Source organism: Anomalospiza imberbis, chromosome 15 (genome assembly GCF_031753505.1).
Source record: "Anomalospiza imberbis isolate Cuckoo-Finch-1a 21T00152 chromosome 15, ASM3175350v1, whole genome shotgun sequence".
Taxonomy (NCBI): Eukaryota; Metazoa; Chordata; class Aves; order Passeriformes; family Viduidae; genus Anomalospiza; species Anomalospiza imberbis.
Genome location: NC_089695.1, coordinates 15,065,969 through 15,083,123, shown reverse-complemented (window position 1 = coordinate 15,083,123; position 17,155 = coordinate 15,065,969). Strand labels below are relative to the sequence as shown.

Sequence of the window (17,155 nt, the reverse complement as noted above, 5' to 3'; positions counted from 1 at the left end):
ACATTATTTGGAAGAGGCTTAAGAACCATTTGCGGTTTCTAAGCTGTGATTCATGATCATCTGGGTCTGGTTTGTGATCTTTGAATGCTTTTGACTGGTGACTCTGTTGCAATTTCCCGGGGGCACTGGTGGAGCTTGTTGCTTCTTGCCACTCTCCGGACTTCAAAACACTCAAGGCTCTGACAAAAGTAAATCCTAGCTCTCTTCTGAGGGCTCAGGCAGCTTTTTGCCATGCAGATCCCACCCTGACTGGAGAGGAACTGCAGGCACCAACCTCAGTGTGTCCCACAATCCCCTCCTATCCCTTTTTCCCTTTTGCTTGGTGGCTGCTGCATGCAGCATCCTATTGGGAAGAGCCCACAGCCCCCAGCTGCTGCTGCTCTGCCCCTCCATGGACAGGAGGCCCTGGTGAACCCACCCCATTTTGTCCAGCGTTTCACTCTCAGATGGCACAGCAGGGAGACGGCACTGATGGGCCAGCATTGGAATTGGGAGGCTCCAGCTCCCACCAAGCCACGTAGAGCCCCTTTCCTGGTTCTGTAGGAAATATTCAGCCCGAGATCCCTGGTCCCTGCTTGGGGATTATGTATGGACTGGTCAATTCAGCAAATCGTGGGACCAGTGGCTAAAAGGAGCCTGTGACAGAGTGGGGAAGACTTGTCACTTGAGGGACATCTTAGGATGTCGGTCACGTTTCCACTTCTTAGAGAAGAAATTTGAATAAAAGATTTGGTGCCCCCCCCAAGCTCCGGAAGAAGAACAGCTGCTAAAGGCTGTTAATGTTGAAGCCCTCAATTAGGAAGAACACTAAGGAACTACACAGGAAGCCAGAAAGCTGCTCTGTAGCTAAAATAACTTCTGTGAGGTGCTGTGATAACAGAGTGAGACCGGAGGATAAATTGCCAGAGTGACAGTGCCTTCCTGCCTTCGAGGATGATCCCTGCTGTGGGAAGGGTCAGGACTCTGCCAGGGAGTGGGAACACCTCAGCGTGCCCATAACTGGGACTGACCCTCTTGGCAGAACCTCCTTGCACAACAGGGTCAGCCTGTCAGGATCAAATCCTACAGAGAAGGCAAACTAAAGGGAACTTCAGCATCACATCCAAGTGCTCTACTCTTTCCCACACATGCTGTGAAACTGGGTTGGTTTTTTTTTATACAGGCATGGAAAAAGAGAGTGACTTCAGGGTGGTTTGCTCAGACCCTACAACTGGTGTTCAGGGGAAGCTGAGCTCTTCCAGGTGCAGAGAGCGGGGCTGAGCAGGAGCAGGCTGGAAAGGAATTGGCTCCATCTGGGCAAAATTCTGATCAGAGGAGGAGAGGACTTTCAGGAAGACAACCAATTTTTCTCCTTGGAAATAAAAAGCTTCTGGCATCACCTGCTGCTTATCTTGTTGCAGTGACATCTAGTTTCTTCCCAGGACTAAAGAGCACAACCCTGACTCCAATAGGAGCTTAATTGTTATTAATCCTGTTAATTGAATTTGGTTCTCCTGTGCCACTTCACCACTCTGACTAAAGGAGGGAAATTGAAAACAAGGAGACTGGGAAACAGGCTCAGCTGACCTAAGGCATGTGACTGCTCCTGGTATCATAAATATGTGCCCCCTCCACTTTTAGGGGGTGGTCTGGAGGGCCAGCAGTGGGATTGCTCTGGGAAGTGCACCAGGAAGAAGTGGATCTTGGCATAACTGGTTTTGAGGTATTTGCAGGCTGAATGTGAGTTCTTAAATTAAGTTGGTTTTCAGGTAATAATGAGATGGGGTAGTAGGGGACTAAGCATACTCTCAGGGATTGCCCTGCTTTTGTAGAGCTTTATTTAAAATCTGGTGTGTGACTTATTTTGTTTCAAAACAAGTATTTGGGAGGGGTGTCAACAAAGCTGATTTTTTTTCTAGATGGTTCCTGTCAGGGTGGACCTTTCTCAGATGGCTCAGAGGCACAAGCTTTCATGTCAAAGCTGCCTCTGCATCTGCTCCTGGGTGGAGAGGAGTTTGTTGTGCGCCAGCTTTTTGGGCAGCCCTGCTGTGCTGGCCCTTGCAGGGGTTTCTGGTCTTGCCAATAACTCCCCCAGAAGGAGGGCCAGAGTGGGCCCCTGAAAAACACTTCATTCTTACTTGGATTTGTTGTGTTCTGCTTAAGGAAAGGCTTTTGAGAGGGGATGTTTTAGGCAGTGAGTTCCAGCCCCTCTTATTTGTGTGGATTTTCTCTCTAACTTGAACTTAATTTTGTAAACTGGTCTAAGTATCTGTCCTAGTGAATCCTTGGGCCTTTCACTTCTCAAATATGAAAAAGGCCAATGCACTGTTGGTCAAGATCTTGATGGCCAGTTAATGGAAAAGCAAATTTGGGCTTGAGAGGGGCTTGGCAAGTAGAGTTCTTGTGGAGGGGGATTCCATCTTCCAACGGCTTCTAGCAAAAAGAAGAGCAAGGTAAATGCTTATAAGTTTGAGAATATGCTAGAGAATCCACCTATCTGCTAAGAAGATCGTTGTGCTGAATGTTAAAGGTCTTCTGAGTCCCCGAGGGCACAAAATCCTGCTGAGCTTGGTGGCTTTCCTTCATATTTTGATTCTGGTCTGAGCCAAGCTGCAAAGGTTGCCTGGAGGTGTTTGTAGGAGTTTTGTGAGGGTGTTGCATCCTTGTGGGCTCAAGGCAAACACCATAACTCTTATTTAAGGTATTTTGGGTTTGTGGGCATGTCATGCAATTGGAGTCTCCAAATGAACATCTAATCATGGTGGTTGAATAGGGTGGGGTGGTCTACCTGCTTAATTCCAGGGTGTTTCTAAGCAGCTTGGGCTCCTCTTCATGCCACAAAAAGGTGGTGAGAAGTCCAGGAGTGGAAGAGGTGATGTCAATGCTCAAGAAAGATACACAAAACCAGTGTTTTCATTTGAGGAGGAAGACAAAGCACACTCAGAAATTGTTTCTTCTCATATTTCAGAGCTGGTGTTTGCCTTTTCCTTCTTTCCTTGGCGAACAATATTGGCATGTGGTGTCAAATCCCAGGATATGTTGCAGGTCATGGACAAACAGTGGCTCCTCCAGCAGCTCAGTGTCTGTCCCACACAGGGAAGGGCCTGATGAGCAGACAAGAATACTGTGTAGAAAACCAGTTGCTTTTTGGGGTCTGGCTTGCATGGGGGCTATAGCTGACGAGCTGGGAGGCTGCTTGGGGACCCCGGTGGGAGGGATGGGACGGGACCGGGTGACAGCAGGTGGCACTGTGTGCTGTGAGCCAGCCCCACGCTGTCCCTGCTCCTTGGGGCGCTCCTAGGGAGCGGCCACAGCTCTGTCTCCCCTCCCTGGGGCCCGTGTTGGAGGTGCAGATGTGACACCCTCTGCGGAGGTGGGCAAATCTCCCTTTTTAAGGTGCTACTGTGACTTGAGGTCTGTGCTTAGCAATTAATTCAAGGCATGTTCTGAATACCTGTTTAAAACAGTACATTTAGTGGTTCTTGATGCTAAGAAAAGCCTTCCCTCAGGATGGTACTTCTATTCCAGATCCAGCAAGGCTTCTACCCCCGCTGCCTCTAATAACTGCAGTTAGAGAATTGCATTTCATCTGCCTGAAATTCGCCTGCCACTTAAGCGAGACGCTGGACTGATTTCAGCCCTTTCCAGTATTGATCTGGCATTGCAGAGCTTTGTTTAAAGGTTGCCCCTCTCCATCCAAAAGGCTTTGGGATTCCTGCATCTTCACAGGGTTTAGAGAGCACTGTGGAACCTCGGGGTGAGTGGTAATGAGTAATTGTCAGCAGTTAGTGCTGAGCCCCAGCCATTGGAAATGATGAGAAAAATGAACCAGTGCTTCCCTGTAAGCCCTGCAATTGTGGGTTTTCCCTGCCACCGGGGCAGGAGTCCCACCCTGGGTCAGTGGTGTTGCAAAAGCAGAGAGACTTTCTCTCACATGCTCTGAGGAGCCCTGGGGACAGAAATTGCTGCAGTGAAAGGGAGCTTGGAGCAGCACCCCAGCTCTGCCTGGCCCGTCCCACGGTGTCACAGGAAGAGCAGGAGCACTCCTGCAGCTCAGGTCCCTTCTCCCCAGCCAGCAGTGACATTCCTGAAAAGGTTTAATAAATGCAGCCACCACTGAAGGTGGGCTCTGGTGTTCAACTCCTGTGCATGTGTGCACCCCATTCTCCCTCTGCACAGCCTCCTGTCTCAGGGCTGTTGGGATCAGGGTGTTCCTCCCCCACTCCTGGGTGCTGGGGGAGGGAGCAGTGCTCATGGGCTCATGCCTTCAACAAATAAATAGGCATTTCAGGTGATAAAACACTTTTTTTTTTTTTTTTTTTTTTTTTTTTTCTGGTTGCTCCTCAGGGGTACACAATGGACCTGGTCAATGTGGGTGCTGTGCTCTTTGCTGGCAGTGTTTGAGCGAGTCCTGACTGATGTAGAGGATGGCTGGGGGGGGCATCACTCCCAGTGACACATGTCCCATCCTGAGCCAGCTGCCACCATGCCGGTGTGACACCTGCTGACTTCCTGCAGTTTCCCAGTTGAAGGCCAGCTCCCCTTCCAGCTCCCTGTCTGCACCAACGCCTCAGAGGCTTGTAGGGTTCCTTAAACCGAGCTTTGCCTGAGCTGGAGGAAATGAGGGCCATTTAAAGTGCAGAATGAGCTGGGATGTTCTAGCCCAGTTTTTAGTGGAAGGTAAGCGCTGCCAGTAGCTCATGCTGCATTTTGGCTGTCTTCCTGTGGTCACATCAAAGCTTGTCCCCTTACTCTGGAACCGTCCATGCTGAGCTCTGTCTTTTACTGCAAGATGTAGGACTTGTCCTGGCTTATTAAAAACACTTACTGTGTCTGTGCCCCTGGCTCTCCAGCTGGTCCTGGTTGCTGTGTCAGTGGCCTCTTCTGTCTTCCTCGTCTCAGATAATTTTTCTTCCAGGTCATTGACTCATGATAAACAGAAAATGCTCCAAAAGCTCAATCATATGGGGTATGGAGAAAACCAAAATTGCTTGATTTAGGCGCTGTGATTCCTGCAGCACTTCCTGTGCCTGAGGTGCACCTGTCCATTCCTCTGATGGCCCCAGCCTGGGGCTGGGAGTCAAGTGCCAACAGCCTTGGGAGAGGCACTTAACTCTCTCCTTCTCATTGATGGGGAAATGGATAAAAATAAAGATGCTCACCTCCTTTGGAGGGCAGTGAGAGGATTAATTGGTTATTGTTTGTGAAGTGCTTTGAAGTTGAAATAGGGCAGATTGGTGCTAACCTGGATTGCAAAAGCTCCGATGTGTCATAAGGAGGTAAAGGCTGTGCTGAAGAGGCATTGGAAGCCTTAAAATCCCTGTCATTCAGGTGTCAAGCATCTCACAGGCTGATCTGGTCAAAAACAGGGATTAGGGACAATCCAACAAAGGCTTTTCCCTCCCCATTAGTCCTGGGCCAGCCTGCAGCCCTACTCACAGGACGTGGGGTATGGAGCAGATCTCGCTGGCAGCAGCGCATCCTGCCTGGCCCTGGGACAGAGCTGTGTGGCAAGAAGGGCTGGCACGTTTGGTGATGAGTGAAATCTGGTTCCGGGTTCAGCACTGGGGAAACCAGAGTTGAGTGGGGTTGAGCAAGACGGGCTTCTCCCGGGGAGGAGCATGGGAACCAGCGCACCCACAGCAAGAATGTGTTTGGTGACCTGGGTCCAAGCCATGGCGGGTGGGGGCGGCCGTGCTGGAGCTGTGTTTAGCCTGGGTGTGTGCCCACCCACTGGAGGTTGCTCAACAGGCTGGAGGAGGAGGCCATGCTCGCTTGGCTGCTCGTGGTGCCGGGTGAGGATTCCCAGGTGCGATGGGATAGCCCAGGGAAGAGGGAGCTTCCATGGGGTGGCCAGTGCTCTGGGTTTGGGGCAGAGTGCTCCTAGCATTTGTGTGTCAGCCCTCAAGACAAGCCCTCTACATTGTCCATGTACTGCAAGGCATCCACAGTGGAAGGAGTCAAAACCCACTTTCTCTTTTCCGGGGGCAGTGGACAGAGCAAGGCTTTGTCCTGCAGTATAAGCAGTGACAGAAGCCAGCAGCAGAGCTGGCTGTCACACCCAGTGCTGTCCTGAATGACACCAGACTTGAAACTTTCTTTCTGGAAGGGCAGATACTGTGCAGGTAGGTCAGCATTCACCTGCCACCTCTCATGGATCCTGTGGTCTACCTTCTGTGGCACAAAGTTGCTGGGAGGCTGCTGGGTGTAGAACTGTGCAAGTCAGCCCTCTGTCATCCCGTTTCTCTGCTCTCCATGGTCCCTAGCAAGCAGACCACCTCCACACTGCTCCTGCCTTGGTGCCACTCATGATTCAGGGACAAGTGGAGGTGGTGCTGGCCTTGGGGTGAGGAAGGTTGTGGAGGCAGAGTGAGCAGTGAGCTGTGGGTGAGCCTGGCTCCAGACCAGCAGCAGGAGCCGTGCCTGGTATGGGTTGGTCACTTGTGTGCATCCACATCAGTTTCAGCAAAGAGTCTTGGCACGAGGGATTCCCTTTCTCTGTACCTCACGGGATTGGCTTTCCCAAGGTTTAGGGCCAGCACGTGCTGCTGGGGTGGGTGAACTTGTAAATCTCCATTTGGGATTTGGAACAAAGCAAAGGGAGAGCAGACCCAGAGCCACCTGACCCTGTGGCACCCAGAGCTGAGCTGCAGCCCTGCATGACCTGTGGGCAGCCAGACCCTCCCGGAGCACCCGGGCTTTGGCAAACAGATCAAGGGATTTGAGTGGGAGGGGAGGAACAGCCTCCCAGGGAGGCGCTGCCTGCCGGGGAAGGCTGGGGGGCAAGGTGGAGTCTGGAGGAGGGTGCTGGTATCTTTCACTTTCATTGGCTCCTCCTGGGACTGTGAGCCAAGAGGCAGCACTGCAGGCAGCACCTGGTCCTTCCAGGGAGCCTCCTGTTGTCCCTTCCTGCCTGGCAGAGCAGGTGGGACCGCTCTGCCTGTGGCATGTGTGTGCTTGGTGGTTACCCGTGGTGGCTCTGCCCCATTCCTTTCCCCTGGGAAGGATCAAACTGCTGCTGCAGCCTTGTCATCCAAATGCCTTTGAGTGAGGAAGAGCCTGGGGACCTGTTTTACAAGGGTCAAACAGATGTAAATAGCTTTTCTACAAAGATTTCAGCTCCATTTCCCCCATCCCAAATGCTCTAACAGCCCCTGAGGAGGATTCTCTTTGCTTTGGTTACTGTACCCCGCTGAGTACTCAGCCCACACAGCCAGTTTTGGGCTCTCCGAGGTTTTTTGAAGAAAGAAGCCAAATGTTTGTTTTGTGGACACCCTTATAACGCATATGGATTTTCCAAGGAACAGCCAAAGGCAGGGGGGAGGGAGGAACCAAGAGGAACTCTTCATCTGGGTTGACTCACGCATCTTGCTTCAGCTGGGTTTATTATTCATCATGTACCCATTACTGCCTGGGGCCTGCTTAGCTCCATGCTGAAGAAAGGGTTTTTTTTTTCTGCTTAAACCACATCACTGAAGTGCTGCTGAGCACTTGTTTGCTGTTGCCATAAGTGCCTTCACTCCAAAGCTCTGGGACAAGGCAGGAGGCAACGAATTTCTTCGTCCTTTTCTGTAGAAAAGGGTTTTGTTTCTGGGCAGCCCTACACCACCCAGCCTGAAGAAGCTTTCACTCCAGCAGGAAAACTGTCACGCTGAGTTAAATGGCATGCAAATGTGATGGTCTTATTTGTGTGTTTTTGTAACAACAGCTGCAAGCAAAGGGTTAGACAGGGAGGTAGAATTTTGCCTGCAAGGCCTCTTGTCCTGAGCATTGGTTGGATGAAGGATGATTAAAGGCACAACTAATCTTGTTTGAAAATGAGGATTTCCCATGGAATGACAACTCTACTTTCTAATGCTGTTTTCTACTGTAAGTGTGCTCACTTGTGTGGGCACTGAGTTCCCTCTGTAGCGCCCAGACCCACCTTCTCTGGAGGTCCATGGTGCCAGGGACAACAGTGCTGTCCAAGGAGATGCCATTAAGGCAAGCCCACTATGCCTACTTGGAGAAAATCATCAGAACTCTAGTTGGGCATTATTTTTGGTGTAGGAAGTTCCCGTGGAAGCAAAATCCAGTGATGATGTGCTAGTCCTGGGAGAAGTGAACCCTCAGAGAGGATGCTCTTAGGGAGGGTGGGCAGAGGGAGAAAGGATTTAAGGCCTCCAGGGAAGCAGTGACACCTGATCTGCTGTTGTAAAGCTGAACTATTAGAATTATACTTTTTGGCCTGGGAATTCCTATCACACTGAAAGCTTCCTGTTATAGAAACCATGATGAATGAAGAGGGATGAAACTCTCAGCTGCAGCTGGGTGAAATGGCAGTGTGTTGTGAGCTCTCCCAAACCTTGAGCTGTTATCATGGAGCTCGGCAGATGAGTGTGAAAAGATGATGGGGACAGTGAGCTGAATCCCAATTTCAGCTCCAGGCAGAGAAAAGAAAACCTTACATTAACCACTGGCTTGTTTGGTGGCCACTGGAAAATCTCTCCTTTTTCTGTATCCCAGCTGATAAAAACCAGACACTGCTCCAGGTCAGCCTCTTCAGGATATGGGAAAATTGGTTCAGTTGGTGTAAAGCCTCTGGGAATTGATGGCCAGATAGCCAAATGCAACATCTTTGTGTGCCCTGATGGGAGGGCAGCACCAGGGGCTCTGGGTGCAGTTTGGTGGGAAGCTGAGCCAGCAGCACCTCCCCAGCCAGATGTTATTGTGGCAAGGGTGGCTTAATTCCCAAGGCAATTCCTAAACCAGAAGGAAGACGGTGATAAAACCATGTGATGTGAGATCCTGGGCTAGGACAGAGCAGCCTGCTGGTAAAGGACAAGCTGCTTGTTTTCTTGCCACTAAAATATTTCTCCCTTGCTTGCTGAGTGTGCCGTGTTGTCTACAACACAAATGACCCAGTTTGAATGGACTACTTAAACCTTTGAGTTATGCTGATGGAACATTAAAAAAAAATCTTAGACCATGCAAAGCATCTTTTCATTTAGTTTCACTTAATTTGTGGAGTGCTGGGGTTAAAAGTGAAAAATGAAACTCATGATAGAGAAGCCAAGTTCATGGATGTCCTGAAGTTATTCAAGTATCTTGAGAGTTCTTTATCCAGGGCAGGGGCAAGACTTTCCCACATCCCTTTGTTTTTTGTGCTTTTGAGAGCTGCCTTTATTCTTAGCTTATTAATCCTGTTTGGTGCAGTGGTGCCACGGGAGCCACAGCCGCTGGCGTGAGGAGCTCTCAGTCTAATTTGAAACAAGATGTAACAAGGGAACACAACCTGGAGTGGGAGGCACAGGGTGTAATGAGATCCCAGATTTGATAGCCTCTGTGTTGCTCAACATGATGTACTTGAGCACCTTGTTTGCAAGCTTGGGTCCCTTATATAAATTTTGGGGAAAAATATCAACCCGAAGGTCAGGATCAATATATGGGGAGTGTTGGTTCCAGCTGTGCCTGAACTATTGATTTTTAACTTCTAAAGCATTATCACAAATGATTGATGAGGTAGTAATTTTGGAGATGGATTAGCCTAGTAGAGGTGGGTTTTCCTTTACACAAAGGGTTCAGTGGTGCTGCCTGAGGAGAAAAGTTACAAAAAGAAAAGAACTTCAGAGTGCTGGTGCTCTTGGAGCAATAACAACATATGATACAAAACTGAGTAAGAGGAGCCAAAGTAGGGAACTACAGTTTGGGGGGAATTTAAAGGTGAGGAGGGCAATGCACTGGTTTTAATGGGAACATGGGGAGTTATTAAAGGGAGGATGAGGGATCAGCAAGGATGGAGCTCATCAGCTGCCTTTAAAATGTAGGATGTGGGAAAACTGGGGGAAATGTGCTGGCATCTATCCCAGGCAGCTCTGATTTATTTTTAAAGGAGGAATCTATCATTGTGAGATGTAAAGACATATAGCAGATGTTCTCTGTGCTGGGATGTGAAACTCCTTGGACATCCGGGGAGCCAAGTGAAAGTGAGTCTTCCCTCTCTCACTCCCTATTCCTCCGGAGTAAAAGTTGATCAGCCCCTCCCTGACAAAAGTGAAGTGCCAAGTGTTTCCCCTTGATTTATTCCATTTATGATTAGCTTCCCTCTGCCCTTGCAGGGTAATCTAGTTCAAAATGTCTGCAATTACCCTGGTACTGGGGATCTGGCATTGGGATTTGGTGACTCATGTAGTTCCTCAGCCCAAGGCAGCCTGTGAGCCAAAGGACCTTGTTAGCTTGGCCTGTGTTAATCTGGGAGCAGGGGTGGCTTTGGGAGCTGAGTTGCCCTGTTACAGGAGCTTCTCTGAGCTTCTTCAACTCACAAAGCACCTAAAGGTAGGAGTGAAACTGCAGGAGGAGGAGGAGTAAAGGATCCTTTGTTAGGAGAACTGGCTCAGGAGGATGTGATGGGCTTTGGGGTCAGATCTGAGTATTTCTTAACAATCTTGGTGCAAAGGTGAGGCTGGAGCTCAGAAAAAAAGCAAAGTATCTGGTTGTTGGTTGGCTACAGAGAGAAGAGGCTCTGTGGGGAGAAGAGACCATTGCTGGCTCTGCTTTGGCTCCCAAGTGCTGGTCCATCAGCAGCTCCTGTGGATGTCAGGGTTCATCTCTCCCAGGCACCAGGAAAAGGGATTATTTCTACCACACATAAAAAGATTATGGAGTTTGGCATCTCTTTGAGGTTCCCGCTGCCAGGCTTAGTAAAGAGGCTTAGGAGTGCTCAAACCAGAGAAATAAATCTGCTGCACCTCTTATCAAAAATAATGGATAGTAGGCTTCAAAGGAAGAGGAAGAGTCTTTGTTTTGTAGCCTACTTATGTGTCCAGCCTGATTCTCACCCTTTGCACCGGCATAAGAGTCAGTGTGGTAAATAAACAGAACTGATATGTCTAGGAATAGATTTGGCGAGCACCTCGGGTGCTGGGGAGGCTCTTCAAAGAGGAAAGGCTCTCTCCACCTGGGCTGCTGCCGGGGGGCAGGGCTGGGGCTCACCGGGATTGCACGCGGCTGCCTGAGGGGGATTTTTATGGAGCAATCATGGTAATTAGCAAGCACAAGTTTTTCCACGTACCAAACGTTGTCGAGGGCAGTAATTCAGCCCCGTGCTTGTTATTGTAGTGAGTGTTGGGCAGGAGTGTCCTGGGAATTTGTCGCATCCCAAGTTGGGGGAGCCCATCAAAGTGTCCTCGAGTTGCTGATGTTGGCTTGCCACCCTGAAACAAGGGGCTGATGAAATAGTATTAGCCAAGCTGGTCGCTAATGAGGGCAAAAGAACATCTGGAGTCAGGTTTTGTTTATAGCTCTTTGTTTTGTCATTGTTAGGGAGACAGAAGAGGAAGTATCACTCATAGTATAAATCACGACATCCAAACAAAGGACTGACATCTGGGTGTGATTTTGGATTTCATGTCCTTGGAATCTCCTGAGGTTTAAAGCCCAAAATTTTAGCCTAAGATGTTGGCAATCCACCCTGTGTTCAAAAGATTAATGTCACTTCAGGACAGGAACAAAGAGGAAGTCTAGAACTCTAGACCAGAGCTGGCATGTGCAAATGCTCACTTCAACTCTGGGAGTTGGCCCCAGATCGGAATAACTTGGAATAACCCAGTACCTGGGTCAATGGTTGGCTGTGGATGTTGAGGGGAACAAACAGGGCAAGTACAAAGTCAGTCTTCCTGTGATAAAGTTTCATGTGGTTCAGAGACCTGTCAGCCAGAGGCTGCATCTCCATCATCATGTTTAATAGCCACTGATGGACCTGTCCATGAATTTGTTTAATTGACTTTTGACTCTCTTGAGGTGTTTGGCACCCACAGCATCCTGGGGCAATGAGTTCCACAATAAAATTACATTTTATGGGGAGGGGAAAAAAACTTCCCTTTGTTTGTTTAAACCTACTATATGATAACTTATTTAGTATCCATTAATTCTAGTGTTGTGAGTAATCCTGAACAGCAGCTACTCTTTATTTTCTGTGGATTCCTCCTGATTTTGTGGACTGTCATGAGCATATTCCCTCTACAGCCTGCTTTCCACTGTGGGAGTTTAGACAAAAGCCTTTCCCATTTCTACTCCTCTCTGTGGCCAGGAGAAGTGTTCCCTGTGCCCTTTTACCTCTCTAAATCCCTGTTATGGTGATGATGAGGAAGGCCACAGTGCCACAACTGTGCAGCTGGGCAGACCCAGCAATCATAAGGCAGCATGACAGAAATAATTTGTTTTATCCTTTACATATTCCCTAACAGTTCCTATCAGGTGCTAAACCTTTCTGATTGCTCCTCTGGCAATGATGTGACATTTATTTGTGACCTTAGCCACAGAACTTCTTAATGCACCCCTGACAGTGATGGTTACTGTGGAGCTGTAATGTGCAGGTAGAGCGCAGCAAGCTTTTCTCCTCTCTCCGTTTTTCAACCCTGAAATTTGTCTGCCACTTTCTTGTCCAGCCACTATGTCCTGAGTAACTTGTGGTTTTCTCTCAGTAGACTCAAAGCTTTGAACTCTCTTGAATCATTCAATTTGTCCCTTTGCTAATTGCCTTTTCATAGTCATTTACAAAAAGCTGAGCTGCAGAGATGCCTGTTGGGTCTCACCTCCACTGGGAGAGCTGACCTCTTATTACTGCTTCCATTTTAAACTCAAAGAAACTCTTCCTTTACTTGATGGCACCTTACTTTCTTATAACTGGTTCATTAGAAAGAGAAGTTCATGGTGTCAAGCAGTGCCCACTTACCCACACTTCAGAGGACTCGGGCTGATGGGGCAGGACTTGTCTCCCAGAAACCTGTGATAAGTCTTCCCCAGTCTGTCACTTCTCTCTGTGTGCTTTATTACTCTGTTTAGATGAGCTTTCCTCCCTTTCCCCCAAAGTACTCTATGGAGCCTGAGCTGGGTGATTGCACATTTGGGCACCTTCAGTGCTGCTGAGAGGGGGATTTAATCCCTGACTGTGGCTCTGTGTTATCAGGATTTATCAGCTTATTGTGAATAAGTTAATTTAGCTTTTCTACTCTGCTGTTATCTTCCTTGGAGGCTCCCTTAGCCCTGTGATCAAGGACTCTTCAATGTGTTTTGTTATTACTGCTGTGGCTTGGATAATTCTTCTCAGTCACTGGAGTATTTTGGCACAGTTGCAACTTTAGATTTTAGTCTTGGATTTTACATTTTTGCTATTTGGACAGTGCTTCTCCTTAGTCTCATTTCACTGTTAATTGTCTCACTTTAAGCACACCAGCATTTATTCTGAATTTTTTTCCCCTTAAGCAATACACGTTTACGCTAATGACTTCTTCAAATGGTCTTCCCACCTCCTGGGTGTGTTTTTCCTTAAGGGCTTTTCCTTTTTAATTTTCTTTTAACAAGTGCCTGTGTGTTTAGGCACTAACCTCTTCAAGCTAACTCACAGTAGCACGTTTTCAAGGCTGCCCTTAAGATGTGTCAGTTTTAAGGTGCAAAGAGCCCTTGGCCATGCACTTGAAATCAAATCCGCTGGTTCCTGGGTGCTGCTCAGGATGTGCTGAAGAGGCTCTTGTGTCAGAGGTCATAAATTACTGCTGGAGGGAGCAGTAACTTTCCATTTTCAATGTAAACATGTTCCCTCCTGTCAGTGATCCCATCTGAACAGGGAGAGGGACATCTCCTGTTTGTGTTTGTCTCTGCCTAGATCCAGCACAGCCTCACTCATCTCCCTTAAGGTTTTGCTGTTGTCGGCCTGTTCTGGGTGGGTGGAGGATGGGATAACTCTAACACTGTAATGTCTGGGCATGGGACTGCAATCCTAACAGTGTCAACTATTTGTTGATACAGTTTTCTTGGTTGAGCTCTTTGATGAGCTCTCCTTAATGCCCAGCTCCTTTGATGCTCAGCTCCTCCACCTGCACAGCCCACTCTCATTCCTGTTTGATTTGTACCCACTCATTACCATGTTCTGCTGCTTATCTTCCCCCCCACCAGGTTTCCAAGGTGCTGGTTATGTTAATAGCCCCATCTGAAACCAGGGCACTGCTGTTCACTCCCCTGGCCTTTTAGACTTGCCTGGATAGAAATGCACACCTGGAGTCCTGTGCTGTTCCCTCTCTGCAGCTCTGACAGGGCTGTCAGCTGGGCCTGCAGCCTGCTGTTTCCCCCTGACTGTTTTTGGCTTCTCTCCTATCCTTTTCTTCAAGGTTACTAAATTTTCATGACTTCTCCACTGGAGACTGCATTTTCCCAAGCCACATGTCTTGTCAAACGGTTGGCTTTCCCACAATATTTAGTTTAAAATACCTTATTTCTGTTCCAGTAGCCTCAATCTGTTTTCATTTGGATTTAATATTTGTATCTTTGCTGTACAGGCTCCCACTTGTTTAAGCTTGTCCTCAGAGTACTACACTCTGCACCTTGGGGTGACCCTGGATTTCATTATATGGCACTTGGGGAAGCATTTCTGAGCATTTTATTGAGTTGGTCCTGGCCTTAAGCTGAATCTTGCCTTCAAGATTGTTCTCTCCATCCTGCTTTGGTAGTGACCTATATAGACCTCACCAAGAGTCGTTCCCCAGCTCAGAGAAGTGAGAGATGAGAGATCAACTCATCAGCATTCAGCACACAACTGATGTTTTGGTCCTCAGTTGTGTGTTCCCATTGCACTGAGTAGGATGTTTGGAAAAGGCCTTTGGATGCCCACTAAATGGGGAAAGACTGAGTAAATTATTCCCTTGCACAGTGCCATAATCATGTGTAAATACTTTGACTTGTTTATTTTGGTATGATTTTTGCACCTTTTCAAGGCTGTTGCATTTTGAGGGGTCCCACAAATCTCCAGTGAGAAGCTGCAGGGTTGTCTTCCATCCCTGAGCAGGACTTGACTGTTTGTCCTATTGCTCAGTGGAAGGTGAATTCATGTCCTGTTACTTAGGGATTCAAAATCCTCTCCATTACATTCTTTACACAAATTCTTGATCCCTTGTGTAGAATGTGCTGTCATTTCTGGGTAATTCCACTAAATCACATAGTCTAAGCATCCCACACATAGCTGAAACATAGCCCCATGGAATGAAAGTGTTTATTTTTATGTGTGTCTGGGATGTTGCAGTGATTTGCAGTTGCTGTTGCAGTGATTTGCATCATTTAAGTGAGGTATTTTGGGTTTATGTGAAATGTGGAATATAGAAAAGCTCAAGAATGAAGCAAAGCATCTTATTTTGCCTGAAAAATAATTTAATTCCTCTCAAGTCTTTGGGTTTTTTCTAGTAATTTTTTTTTTCTGGAACTGATAATGACCAGAAAGTGAATCTTAGCACCACTATAACCATGGTACAGTGTATACATGTTTGCTTAGGAGAAAATATTAGAAGAGAGGTTGCCCAGGCTTTTTAGTAAGTATAAGAGACTTTTTATTTGTTTGCTATTCATTAAATCTCCAGCCTGAAGATATGCTAATTATCTTAGATGTCAGTCTAATCTGCAAGAGGGCATCTTCAAAAGCATGTGGGAAAAGGGCACATGCATATGGTAATTTTTGATTCATTATTTGATGCAATACCTTGAAAACAAGTAATAAATTCCATTTAACTCATTGCTTTTGTAAACCTGGTGATAGGCATAGCACTTAGGGTGGGTTCTAAAGCTGCAGCCAGAGGATTCTTTAGAATTAGTTCTTGTTTTGCTCAGAGCAGTGATTTTTTTTTTTTTTAACCTCCTCTTTCAGCTTGTTGATTTCTTTGGTAGTGTTCAGGGAAGCTGCAATTCCTTAAAAGATAACCAAACCAAAATCCAACCAAACTTCAGTAACTGTATTACACAGCTGATGGAAACTGCTTTTCTTTGTTGCTCCTCACAAACCATGGAACTGCTGTCCAGAGATTTCCAGACTCAGTTTTGGAGCAGAAAGCCACTGGATAAAATGGTCTTGGCACAACATTCAGGCTGGACTGAAGGCAGACTGAAAATCTGTGGGTGACAAGGGATGCCCTGGGCAGACCCAGGCACCGTTACGTGGTCACCCCTTGTTTCCAGCCTGGCATCACCTCTGGATCCTGTTATTCCTCTGCCAGATGGAGGAGCCCATTAGCTGTGATAGGCCAATCAAACAGCTCTAATTGATCTAGTGATGTGGTTACTGGTGATGACAAGGAGATGAACTTGATGACCCAGGAGGTCCTTTCCACTTGTGTGCTCCGTGGAGGCAGTGCAGTGCTAATGCCAGAGTGAATCACGAGTGTTTCTGTCCTACATCTCTGGAACCAGGCTCCATGGCATCTCCAGCTGTGCTTGGCAAAGCTGAGTGTGTCCCCCAAAGTCAGCACTCCAGCCAACAGCACATGGACCAAACATGCCCATGATGGATACAAGACAAAAGTAGCATTTGGGCCTCGAGTGTTGCTGGCTGTGTCTAATCCTGAGCCAGTGACAGGAGGACAGACCTGGACAGGCAATAACTCAGCCAAGGATGAACCTCTGCAGTGAAGGTAGGACAGGCAGCAGCAGGGATTAAGTGAACGTGCAACAGGTTTAGAAAAGAAAAGGGCTCTGCAAATACAGGAGACCTACCTTGCTACAAGCAAGGACTGGAGGAAATGAAGGGGGAATTCCTGAGGAGCCAGCTTGGTCTTGGCTCCTCATCCCCAGGGCTGTCTGTCACTAGATCAGTGCTGCAAAGGGGAGGTCCCTCATTTTTAAAATTTTTTTTTAAATTTTATTCACGCTGTTTGTGGAGTGTGCTCCTGCTTGTACAGATGTGCTCATGTGCAGCAAACTGGTGTGTGGCATCCTCAGCTCCCTAAAAAGCTGCAAATACAAGCTTTATGCAAATTTCCTCAATCCTATTCAGAAGGCTCTGTTCCTGCAGCTGAAATGTTGCATTATGGCTTTATTTTCAGTTGGGAAACAAAGGCTAAATGCAATCCCATCCCTGGAAAGGACCACAAACTGGCAGATTGCAATGGTTCACCGGAAAGACTATTTTGTGGTTCTTGTAGCATTATGGACAATCACCTGGAATATGTTCAGCTGAAACATTAGATGCTTTACAACAAAGTGAACATCAAAAGGAGCTAAGCACCCCTGCTGCCTATTTGAAATGTTATTGGCTTGACCAGCCTGCCAGGCACTACCTGGTGATGAAAAGAGCTGGACCATGATCTAGACGTTCCTTAAAAAAACTGAAATAGCACTGATTCAGGTCTTTCCTTGATTCAGATCTAGGATGCTGTTGCCT

At 47.6% G+C, this 17,155-nt stretch overlaps 1 protein-coding gene across 5 annotated transcripts in view; it reads left to right on the top strand.

The window, feature by feature from the left end:
* Positions 1-1,525: 1,525 nt before the first annotated feature.
* The window catches only part of LOC137483168 (serine protease inhibitor Kazal-type 5-like), a 40,657-nt gene continuing 25,027 nt past the window's right edge, over positions 1,526-17,155 (top strand). For 2 of the 5 annotated variants that reach the window (XR_011004382.1, XM_068206054.1), the window contains exon 1: positions 1,541-1,719. The gene's annotated coding sequence lies outside the window, so the exon portion shown is untranslated. Of the gene's footprint in view, positions 1,749-17,155 lie in introns of all 5 variants that reach the window. The other 3 variants (XM_068206053.1, XM_068206052.1, XM_068206055.1) reach the window with 3 other exon arrangements.